The following is a 12,587-nucleotide window of genomic DNA, read 5'->3' on the forward strand; positions in this document are numbered from 1 at the left end:
TCCATCTCGTACAAGCTATATTCGAAACCGAGGATCTTCCAACGAGCTTTAAAAAATGTATCGCAGTGCCAATACCAAAGAAAGCATCTGAAAACAAATGTCAATAATATAAGACCATCAGTTTACTATCACACAGACCTTGACCTTTACCGTTCTAAGGCAGATAGAAAGGATAGATGAAATGATCACGGACAACGAGTTTGGGTTTAGAAGAGGCGTACGCAAACGAGGATAGACTGGAGACATGTCTTTAAGATGCTGCAAGAGAATGGTGATGATGATTTGTGGGGCGCTCAACTGCGTGACATGAAAAGTTATTCTGTCACCTATTTTTCCCAAACGGAAAATCAGTAAAGATTTTATGACAATCTGACACACCTTGAGCGAGACTCCAGTAATTAATGGCCTGAGCAGATGTTGATGGAGTGCGGTAGGGCACTAAAAGCATGAGGTATTTATATGATTCTTAGCTCATAGAAACGGCTTGTTGGGAGTTGAAAGCTACTGGCGGCGAGCCCATCCCTTTGTAAATCTTGCCGGACAGCTCGATAGCTGTACGGGACAGACAGGGCAGCCCCTCGTCGAGACAGGGCTCCAGCAGAACAATGCCGCGATACCTGCTGTGACTCCAGCAGAAGCCTGGGCTGGGGCAATGGTGTAAAGGACAAGTCTACCCAGTGGAGTAGTAAACCAGATATTGTGTGCAGAACCACGTGTAATAAACATTCACATGTTTTCGTGTTCGCTGATCAAGTAGCCCAGCGAACAACTTCCCTCAGCTGCTTCTGTTTTATAAGCAAACTCTGGCATCTGAGAAATGTTTGGAGATAGAATCTTTATTACACCTCGTAGCTGCGACTAACAATCTCCAAGGCACAGGCGATTTAGATTAAGATCTTTGAGACTGTATCTGTTTGCTTTTTGTTGTGAGAAGCGACACAACTTTGGAGTAAATCATATCTACCCCCTCCATGAAAACTTAAAAACAGCTAGTCATTGGCAGTATCTTTTTTTTTAGAGATGCAAGTTTAGTTTAAACTGTACCGACAGTGTGACTTCAAACGTCTCAGACTACTCCTTTGCCGAGGGCACACTTATTCGTTTTTAGTTTACCAGTCTTGACGTTTAGTATCCTTTTGCATTCTGTCGTATAAGTGAGCCAAATTGGTCCTTGGTACAACCAGCGAAGGGGTATGTCACACACTGAAATCTATGGAGATTTCAGGCCTCTGGTAAAGAGTCTCCGTCTGCTTGATCTCTAGACCGTGAGGTTTTCGCATTTCTTTCGTGGCCGCGATCGATTCAGAGGTGCCGTCTCCACGTCTCACGCCGCACACATCTCGCCAGCTGGAAGTCACGTTGCCACACTAAGTAAGCTGGCAGATGTGGCTGAGCGGTTCTAGGCGCTTCAGTCTGGAACCACGCGACCGTTACTGTCGAAGGTCCGAATCCTGCCTCGGGCATGGATGTGTGTGATGTCCTTAGGTTAGTTAGGTTTAAGTAGTTCTAAGTTCTAGGGGACTGATGACCTCAGATGTTAAGTCCAATAGTGCTCAGAGCCATGTGAACCACACGAAGTAAACAGGGTAATGTACTACCGCTCCGGCGTTGTCAGGACATACAGACCTGAATCGCAACTTGCCCTCAGCTGCATCGCTGTTGAGATACTTTAGTAGATTTGATCAATCAAAGTCTGCTCAGCGTCAGATCAATTCACCTTGCATTATCCACATTTTCAGTGCCAGAGTATTTGACTCACTGATCACCTACTTACATTGTCTTTGCCAACCAGGCCCACCCAGTGGAGTATTCATTTATATCTTGTTCGGTAAAATAAATGTTAAAGAAACTTCCTGGCAGATTAAAACTGTGTGTCAGACCGAGACTCGAACTCGGGACCTTTGCCTTTCGCGGGCAACTGCTCTACCAACTGAGCTATCCAAGCACGACTCAGGCCCCGTCCTCACAGCTTCACTTCTGCCACTACCTCGTCTCCTGCCTGCCAAACTTTACAGAAGCTCTCCTGCGAACCTGCAGAACTAGCACTCCTGAAAGAAAGGATATTGCGGAGACATGGCTTAGCCACAGCCGGGGGGATGTTTCCAGAATGAGCTGTGAGGACGGCGCGTGAGTCGTGTTTGCGTAGCTCAGTTGGTAGAGCACTTGCCTGCGAAAGGCAAAGGTCCCGAGTTCGAGTCTCGGTCCGGCACACAGTTTTAATCTGCCAGGAATTTTCATATCAGCGCACACTCCGGTGCAGAGTGAAAATCTCATTCTGAAAATAAATGTTTTTAGTACACTAAATTTCGCCAACATTCTCAATCAATTAAATAATCCAAACAAGTTACCTTTCATGGTTATCATTGCCCGTACAGTTTTTCAGTCTTTACACAATCCTGACTCGGCACTTTTCGTGGATGCTAATGAAATGATGGGGACAACACAAACACCCAGTCCCTGGGTGGAAAAAATCCCTGATCTGCCCGGGAATCGAACCCAGACCCCGTGGTAGAGAGAGATTGGCGCAAAGTATAAGGACAGAAGAGTAATGTAGAGACTGTATAGAGAACAGGTGGCTGTAAGGTGTCAGGCAAATCCAACACCTTCCATGAAAAACCAGACATGATAGCAAATCCGACAGTATGTTACATAGCTCCGAATAAATCCTGGCATTAAATTAACCAAAGTAATACGATCAATGAGTGAGCAAATGGAATACCACAGACTAACACAAGAACGCCTAAATGCCTGTCATACCTTCCCACCGTGAAACAGACGCAGTTCCGAGGGGAGAAACGAGAACAGAAGCCAAGGGCAGAACCGTGTTAAGCTAGAAGGCCCTACGATAAGGGACAGACACCCAATTCGCCTGCCGACCGCCAAGACCACCCCCCAGCCCATGTTAAAAGATAGAGCCCTCCAGAAGAACAGTACAGAACACTAAAAGCGCCACACCAGCTGCAAGTTTTAGCGTGAGACTATACGCGTCTCTGTTACGTTGCAAACGTTAAAAACATTGCCCCACCACGAAAAGTATAACGTTTCTCGTTCGATAGACAGAATTTTTGTAGGCGGAGCTTAAGGTTAACATTGAGACCCTGACTGGTCAGTTGAAAACACAGCCAGATAGCTGTTCTTAAAGCATCTTCGGTAAATTGTAGTAAGGAGAAGTTAAAAAGAGTAGCTTCTGAGATGGCGAGGTGTGTGGAGCTGCGCCGCCCGCCGCCCCCTGACTCTGCCTAACCAACGACAAGGTAATGAACGCACGCGATGCCGCATGAGAGCGCATAAAGCTTCACTCACAACTGCAGAAGTCTCATCTGTTACACCCCCTTTTTATGTAATACTAGTATCGATCGTCAATTAAACTTCGTGGTATTCACATTTGCTATTAGAAGTTAAAAATCTGAAACACGATGATTTTTCTGTTATATAATTATTGAGAAGCCACATCAGCCACTGAAATTTATGAAGTTAAAAAATTAATTAAAGATAATTGAGGATCAATGTAGACCATTTTTTATAGTTTTCTCTTTTATGAAACTTAATTTAAACCTAGATTATAGATGTGATATGGCATAGGTCATCCTTCGATCCATTGTAGAACTTGGAAACCCATTCAAGGAATATTCATTCACATTTTTGTTGAACGCAGTTGGTTTTTATCATTCTGTATTAAAATATTTCCTTTTATCAATAGTGCAATTTATAAACAATGTTTTGTGAGTATAATAAAATTTCTAATGGTAAATTTAACTGCTTTTTCGACGTTATTTTACCAGATAACTAAAAATAGGAAAGCCTTGAACCCCTTCCACTAGATTTAGTTAGTATTAAGATTCTTTTACAGGAAGTACAGTGGAGCTGACGCTGAAATCATTAAGTATTTGATTATATCATCGCTAGTCTCACTGAACTCTTCTGAACTCTACATGTCATGTGTGGTCTGGCGTATCCTTGCCAGCAACAGGTCCCAGGTTCAAACTAGTCAATTCCCTAAAAAACACGCTCAGAGCGTCGTTGCGCGAAAGTGGTAGGGAGACACGACTTAGAAGAAACATACACCACGCAGAATGTTAGATGGCTGCGATACGGTGTGGAGGACATCAAGAAGAAGCTACTATCCAGTAAGGTGCATGACAGGGCTGATCACTCTCCGCTGGCCTGTTCAGTGTATTGATTCAGAGGACAGTAGATGAACCTAGTTTCCCCTAGGTTCATCTACTGTCCTCTGAATCTATACACTGAACAGGCCAGCGGAGAGTGATCAGCCCTGTCATGCACCTTACTTGATAGTAGCTTCTTCTTGATGCTAAAATACAAATTCCAAATACAAAATTAAGACAAATACAAAATTAAGGCAAATGACGACAATCACAGCTGAAGGCCTTACACGCCAAGAACGGCAATAATATAATAAATTTAGAAACCTGCTGTAAAACAGCAAATACAATAGCAAAGATTAATTAAAAAAACAAGCAACGGATAACCAAACGGGTGAAACAAGATGATGGTAAACTTTGTAACACAACCCTTAACATCCACTGAATACTACACCAGAACTATTAACTAGACATATATAACCTTAAAATGTAGGCATTACAAGGTATTCTAATAAATAATACAATAATAAAGGGTACTGAGGCAGATTATACCCGCAGAAGGCGTGGACTATAGGAGCCTTACACTGAACTACAGGCCATCATACCTGCTTTTAGAACACACATGTTGTAAGAGGTCCGAGCAGATGTAATTTCGATGTATTGCTCATGCGCTGCCTGCGATATGCAAGGTCTCTGACCAGAGAGCAGTGTTGACTGCAGTAGGAACTGTGTAGCTGTAGCAGTAAGTTGTTGCTAGTTGGAGTCTGCTCTGGTCTTGTCTGGTGTATCGTGTTGGCTGGCCCGGTCGCGGTGCAGCGATGCCGGAGCCTGGGTATTATTGTATAAGGTAAAAAGCAGCCTCGCGCATATGTAATAATGTTATCTCAAGTCCCATGTAAATGTTTTAAAAATCTCGTAATAATAATCTTGCTCATAAAAAGTAACTTTTAACAACCATTCATTTCAGTTTAAAGAATTTACTAATTTCTCCCATTCATGATCATCCTGATTATTGCAATAGAAAAATCAGTTGCTTCCTTTCATAAATGACAGATAGGTCGGCCAGCATTGCACAGAGCTGTGCCGGAAAAAATTATTGTAAAAGCAGATATATCCGGCGACTTCATTGAGGTAAGGATTTTTCCTTTTTTATTCAGAATGATCTTTCAGGGTCATGACGCAGCACTGCTGTCGTCCAAAATTTACCAGGTTAAATTCATAGTGAATTATTGAAAAATCATAAGTGAGCGACAATTTGAGAGGTTAGTTACATTGTTTTATTACCAGGTTACTGAATTTATTTTTTTATTGGGATGTTATACTGAATGTGAACGATATAATTACAATTTTTACTGTTGAGAGGTTTAGGAATTTTTCTGTTTGAGGTTACACTAAATTAGAATCATATTCATATTATTTATTTTATATATTTTTGTGGGGCGGTTACACTTGTCGACAACCGGCCAGGATCGTATTTTCTTTGTGAATCTCTGAGAAGTAGTCATATATCTGCTCTTATTTACTTAAATATAGTTTGCGTCTGGCGCAACGCATTTACTAATTTGTCTCTCTTTCTTTCACAGATCATCGGCAATTTATTGAACTTTGTTGTAATTGTATGTTCCATTTTTGCTTCGTCTTTGTTTCATTTTGTGCTTAATTTTTATTTGTGAAAAATGCCGCGAAAAACTGTTAACAGTACATCGCGATGTGCAATGAGTGAAATAGCCTACTCTAATACTTTGACCGATAATTCTTGCGACACTCAGTGTAATAGTGATAATCCCCTAATTACAGATAATCAGTGCCTGCCGATCACTAGTAATGATCTTAATTCTAATGATGGGCAAACAAATTCAATTATGTCCACAGTAAATTTAACAATTGATGACGCGGCACGTTCCGATTCAATGAACGCTGCCCAGTTTGACACACCCGGTTTGCAAAATTTGAATTGTGAACAGATAAATTTTTCTCACGAAGATGAACAATGTAGTCAGAATACGTCAGATTTATTTGATTCGGGTGTAGTAACCAACAGTGCACATCCAATTGGCGAACTTTTTCAAGAATCAGAAAATGACCAAATGGTTACACAAAACGCGACAAATGCAGATACATCATCACACAGCACAGAGAATAGAGTAGGTAATATTGGCATGGATCAAGTTTTGGCATTATTGCTACAAATTAATCCATCGTACAAACAACTTAATGAAAAACTAGACAACAATTCCAAACAGTCGAATGAAAAACAAGACAACCTTAATGAAAATCTTTAACAGTTGAATGAAAAACACGACAACCTAAATGAACAGAACAAACAACTTAATGAACAGAACAAACAACTTAGTGAACAGATTACAGCCGTTGCCGTGCAATGTCTTGATACTAAAGAACAATTACGCGAGGAAATTAAGGCTTGTGCTAGGAATAGCAGTGAAGAAATTAGATCTATGGCACAAGAATTAAGCAATACACATGCAGCCACAACTAAATTACTTAGAGACGAAATTAGTGCAGTCGCTAAACAATGCTCTGAAAACGCAACACAGTTACGCGACGAGTTTAAATTAATGTCAGCAGAACTTTCACGCACGCTGGATGCAAAAGTAGACGCGAAATTTGACCAACAGAACAGCCAAATTGACGAACGTTTTAATCACCACTTACAAAGCAGTGAAACGCGTTACAGTAAATTTATACAGTAACAGAATAAAGTAAAGCAACATGTCATGGAAACGATTTCTGCACAAAGACAGGAAGATAAGCGTAAATTATTTACGAAAGCAAAAACATACGTAGACAACAATATTGCTACAGTGTCAGACGAAATCAAACAGTTGAACACCGAATTGCATGATAGAATCTCCGATCTTAAAACAAAAACACACACACATTAGACTTTCAGACAATAATCAACAGACTTGAAAACTTGGAACTAATACAGGATCCGGATGCCATCAAAGCAGACATTAAAAAATTGAACAAAAACACGCGTAAAATACAAAAACAAATTAATGCTTGTGATACTAAAAACGATGATCAGGTAAAGGTACTGACTGAAAAATATGATGAACTGGCCAGACGTATTGATAACGACACCAAATCAGACGATATGTCAAACACACGAATTCCAAAATTTACAGCAGACAATCAGTGAGATAGGTTCGTCCAATAATACTTTACGTAGAAAATTGTCATCTTTACAGCAAGAAGTGACAGAGATGAAAAATGTTTCAGCCTTTAACACGGTACAGCATACGCCACTTTCCGAACATTTGTCAGACTCACACAGCCAGTATAATTTAGGTAATTTACAGAGAGTACGTGAGTTAGATTCCGAACAGTCACAGACAAACAGATTATCATACAATCCTGAACCAGTTCAGACATTCAGAGAAGACAATTTTGATTATAAGCAGTTTCTAACCGTGAGAAAATTTAAGGTACTTAATAATGACAAAACACAGAGCCACGCTTTGGACTGGATACGACAATTTACTTTCGTATTTTCACCAGCTTGGCCTGTAATGCAGAAACTAGAATTGGATTGGATACAACAATTTGTTTTTGAATTTTCACCGGAGTTGCCTGTAATGCAGAAACTAAATTTTATTTGCAGCGCGTAAGAGACCTCAGGGGATTCATTACGCTTCGATGAATATGTGCCGTAGCGTGCACAGGGCCCTGAGCCGTAGTAGTGCTATTTCATCTTTAGTTTACTGCACTGCTGCCTTCTCTTCTACTATCCTTTATATCCATCAAAACAGCTCTTCAACTATCGATCTATCTAGAATTAGGAATGAGTAAAGAAAACCTGATATGACAAATTTTACCGAAAGTGACAGTTTTCTTTAGACACTCCCGAAATGACAACTACCGCCGTATTTTTAATAACAGATAAAATTGTAATCATCAGTATGTACAACATTATCAGCAATCGTCAAAATTATCAGCAACAGCATTTTGGTAACAATAGTGGCTTTTCTCCGCAACAGCAACAAAACCAACCGGTTAGTATACCTAACCAACAATATAATGTGCAAGGTCAACCAAGCTTTAATGTTTCGCCGCCTACACGTATAGCGTCGGCTCCGCCAAATAGTAACGTACAGCAACAAGGAAATCACTATGTACAGAAAACACATCATTTTAACTCCTGTCGCAATGCGCCGTATAGCAATGACTATGATGACAGACGTAAAAGTAATGAGCACAATTTTCAGCGTACGTTTAATAACAGTCGGTCTTACCAGCAGCAGAATCAACCACAACAATAGATTATCATGAATGAACCAGACAGTAGATATCATCCCGAACTTAATACGTCAGGAAGAAATAACAGAACGGTCCAAGTAGTCGAAATGCGACAGCATCCTCCCGCAAATAACAGCACGTCAGAAAGAATTTGACAGGACACAGTACAGGTTGCATCTTCCAGCAACGCAAGCTATACTTTTGACACACAGAATCTTGTTCACGAAAATGTTATTACTTTTGACGACATCCGAGACACACTTTTACATGAAAAACCAGTTATTCAAAAAACCATTTCCCACCCTGTCATTGAAGTAAAGATTGGATCATCCAAATTTTCAGCAGTAATCGATTCTGGATCACCTATGTCAGTTATAAATGAGGAAACTTTCAACGAATGTAACAAAAAGGATACCTATCCTACGTCACCATTAGGCAAAACTAAAGTAAAAGGAGCAGTATCTGGTAAAGGAGTAGACGTAAAGTTACAGACACACTTACCGTTTTGTATTGCAGCTTATACGTTTCACTCAAATTTTTGGATTGTTTCCTTATTGACAACAGACATTATTTTAGGTACGAATTTTCTGGTACAACATGACGCAATTATTGACTTTCAAAATTCCTATTTAATGTTAAAGGATGAAAATGTACAACTGGCATTAGAATTTCAGCACTCTTTATCTGCAGAAGAACAAAAAATTAATCCTACAGAGGTCATTTCTGCATCACGTAACACGGACTGTCATTCCACATTGTACACAGATACGTACGTATACAACTATAATACTCCAGACGAAGCCGACTATGACGTTATGCAAATGATTTCTGATAAAGTTAAACAGAGCAGTGCAAATACAGACGACGAACGCACGCAACTACGCAAAATTCTTTTACAGCAAGCTCCAGTTTTTGACAACGTCCCTGGTACTATGTCTGGATTTATGTATGAATTTCAAGTTAAACAGCACGACACATTTAAAGCCAAACATTATCCTATTCCATACATTCACAGAGATCAAGTTAAGAAAGAATTGCAAGCTATGCTTGACCAAGGAATTATTGAACCGGCAGTTAGTCCGTACGTAAACCCGCTCCATATTGTTAAGAAAAAGGATGGCTCACTTCACCTCGTACTTGATTCGCGTCACATCAATGACATTATTATTAATGAAACAGATCTCCCTCAAACACTAAAAGAACTTCTACAGGAATTTCATGGTACTGCTATTTATTCCACGTTAGATTTGAAATCGGGATTTTGGCAAATTCAGTTCCATCCGAACTGCAGCATTTATTCGCGGTTTGAATACTATACTTCCGACAGAATTAAAAGACAGAATCACAACGTATGTAGACGACATTCTTATTGCAGAAGCTAACTGGTCTGAACACAATTTGATTCTTGAACAACTGTTACAAACTTTTCGTGCACAAGGACTCACAGTTAATCTCAGTAAATCGCACTTTGGCAAAACTTCTATAAAATTTCTTGGACATGTAATTTCAGCAGAAGGCATTGCGCCTGACACGGAAAAACTTCAAGCTTTACGTGACATTACTGTACCTACGACGAAGAAACAACCACGCAGCTTTTTGGGTTTAATTATCTTTTTTTCGTAAATTTATTCATTACTCTGCTTTAGACACCCCTAGATTATGTCAACTGACAGGTAAAAACACTATTTGGTCCTGGGATAGGCAAGCACATTCTGAATTTGTCAATCTGAAACAAGCTTTGTTGAATGCACCACTTTTATCACATCCAGATCTTACTAGAAATTTTTCAATTGCCACCGACAGTTCTAACACCGCTTTAGGCGTACACATTTTTCAGGAAACTGAAGAAGATGGTTCTACGGTAATTAAAAACATCGCCTTTCCGAGTCGCATTCTGTCACCTGCTGAACGCAATTATTCTGTCACAGAACTTGAAACATTGTGTGTTGTATGGGCATTTACCAGATTTAGGCATTTTCTTTATGGAAGACATACGACCGTTTACACAGATCATAGAGCTATACAGTTTTTACGTTCAGCAAAATTTACACACGACAGACTAAGCAGATGGAAACTCTATTTACAGGAATTTAATTTTACAATTGTTCACATTCCCGGTACACAAAATATTGTAGCAGACGCACTATCCCGTTCTCTCTGCAACAATCAGCAAGACATCGCAACCAACTTCTGCCAAGCAAATCCTAACGTCATGTATATTCAACAAGTTGCATTTGAAAATTTCATTTCGTCATCATTACGAGACATAGCACAAGAGCAGAGTAAAGACAACGCATGGAAATAAATTAAACACCTTTGGCAAGATAGGAATAACGTTACCATCAGAAACCATTACACTGTACGCAATAACATTCCGTTTCGCCGCTCTCACCCTGACAGCAACAATTGGTTACTATGTATTCCTGACAAGTTTGTTAACAGATCAATTTGGTATACCCATTTAAGTTACGCACATTATGGAGCCAGAAAATGTTTTCTTATACTGAGACAGAACTGTTATTTTGGCAACATGGAGAAACGTATTCGACGAGTTTTAGCGTCATGTAAAATCTGCCAGCAAGCTAAATCAGACACGACTTCACATATTCCTCCGTTACATCCCATTGTATCTATTAAATTGAGACACATGGCCGCTGTAGACATTTTTGGTCCGATTCCCAGAACTAATAGAGGTTTTTGTTACATCTTTGTCGCTGTTGAACTCACTTCGAAATTTGTAACCTTCACACCGATACGCAAAGCTACTGCTGAAACTGTTTCGAAAGCATTTGTAAAACATTTTTTATTTCATGTAGGGCATGTATTGAAAGTAATTTCCGACAATGGACCACAGTTTCGATCTATGGACACGTATGTTACGACCAAGAAACATTTCTCCGATCTATATATCCAGGTATCACGCTTCTTCGAACCCTTGTGAACGACTAATGAAAGAAATTGGTAAACTATGTAGAATATACTGCTATAAAAAATATATTGATTGGGATACACACATACTGTCATTCCAGGATGTAATTAACTCCATACCAAATGAATCTACTATGTTCTATGTCATCTCCGACTGTTATACTGAAAAATGTTGAACCACCTAACAAAATTGAAGAATTAGTATCCTTTCCTACATCTCGTCGACTACGACACCATGAAATAATTGACATTGCGCTGAACAACATCAAACATGCCGCAGAGCGTTGGAGAAGACAGCAAAAACAGGTTTGTACACGCCGTGACTTTCACATTGGACAGAAGATATTAGTACGTACACACTATTTATAAAACAGAGGAAAGAGTAGATGCAGTAAATTTGAGCTTCTATACGCAGGTCCATATAGAATTCGCAGCATTCCTCACGCCAGTGTAGTACACATTGAAACTTTGAGAACCAGAAAAAGCAAAGGCAATCACCATGTTTTCAATATTAAACCCTTCATTGAATGAACATACTCTATGATTTATCACACTGTAATGGCTTTTCCTGATATTTTTATGACCACTTACGCAATTCTATGTATGTGACTACTTACTGATGATTATCATATTTTTTCTTGGCAAGTGCCCGGCAAGGTAAGGTTAGCAGGTCGCTTTTCTTGTCGTTATATATCAGACCGTGCACATTTTCCATTTTTCGTGTATGTATGATTGTTTTCCTGTTTTATTTGTATGCACTACGAAATCTTTAAGATATAACAAACACCAGTTGACTTTGACATCTTGCCTTATGATATCTCAACATCGTGACTATTTTACATTTTTTTTGCTACTACATTATGATACTCTGTGTACATTTTTTGCACCTGAATACTCTCTATGTTTTTGACATAATACGTTTTCTGTCATGCTATGCTGTATGCTTAATTATATCACTAGAAACAAGTTTTTATTTAATGGGTATATGATTTAAGTGCAAGATATTAATCCTTAATCATCATTTTCAGAAAGCAATAACGTGTAAAAGAAATAAATTAAACAAACCATAGTGGATTACTATGAAATGAGAATTTCACCTTCGGAATGAACGAAAGAAAATGGAATACCTTGTGATGAAGAGTAAATGGATCAGAATTAACAAGCATTAACAAGAATATATTATACACATCGTATGATAGCAGTCTTAACAATTTTTTTCTTTCAGAATACGAGGCGATTGATGCAGGCTGTCAGACAGAACTACACATCTTAGTTTTAGTGATGAAATATGCTAGA

The 12,587-nt window shown here is 39.3% G+C and overlaps 1 non-coding gene across 1 annotated transcript; it reads right to left on the reverse strand.

Annotated features, from left to right (window-relative positions):
- Positions 1 to 1,870: 1,870 nt before the first annotated feature.
- Positions 1,871 to 1,945, reverse strand: Trnas-cga (transfer RNA serine (anticodon CGA)). Its single transcript has one exon. It is a non-coding gene; the product is annotated as a tRNA-Ser (tRNA).
- Positions 1,946 to 12,587: the final 10,642 nt, after the last annotated feature.

Source organism: Schistocerca nitens, unplaced genomic scaffold (genome assembly GCF_023898315.1).
Source record: "Schistocerca nitens isolate TAMUIC-IGC-003100 unplaced genomic scaffold, iqSchNite1.1 HiC_scaffold_363, whole genome shotgun sequence".
Lineage (NCBI taxonomy): Eukaryota > Metazoa > Arthropoda > Insecta > Orthoptera > Acrididae > Schistocerca > Schistocerca nitens.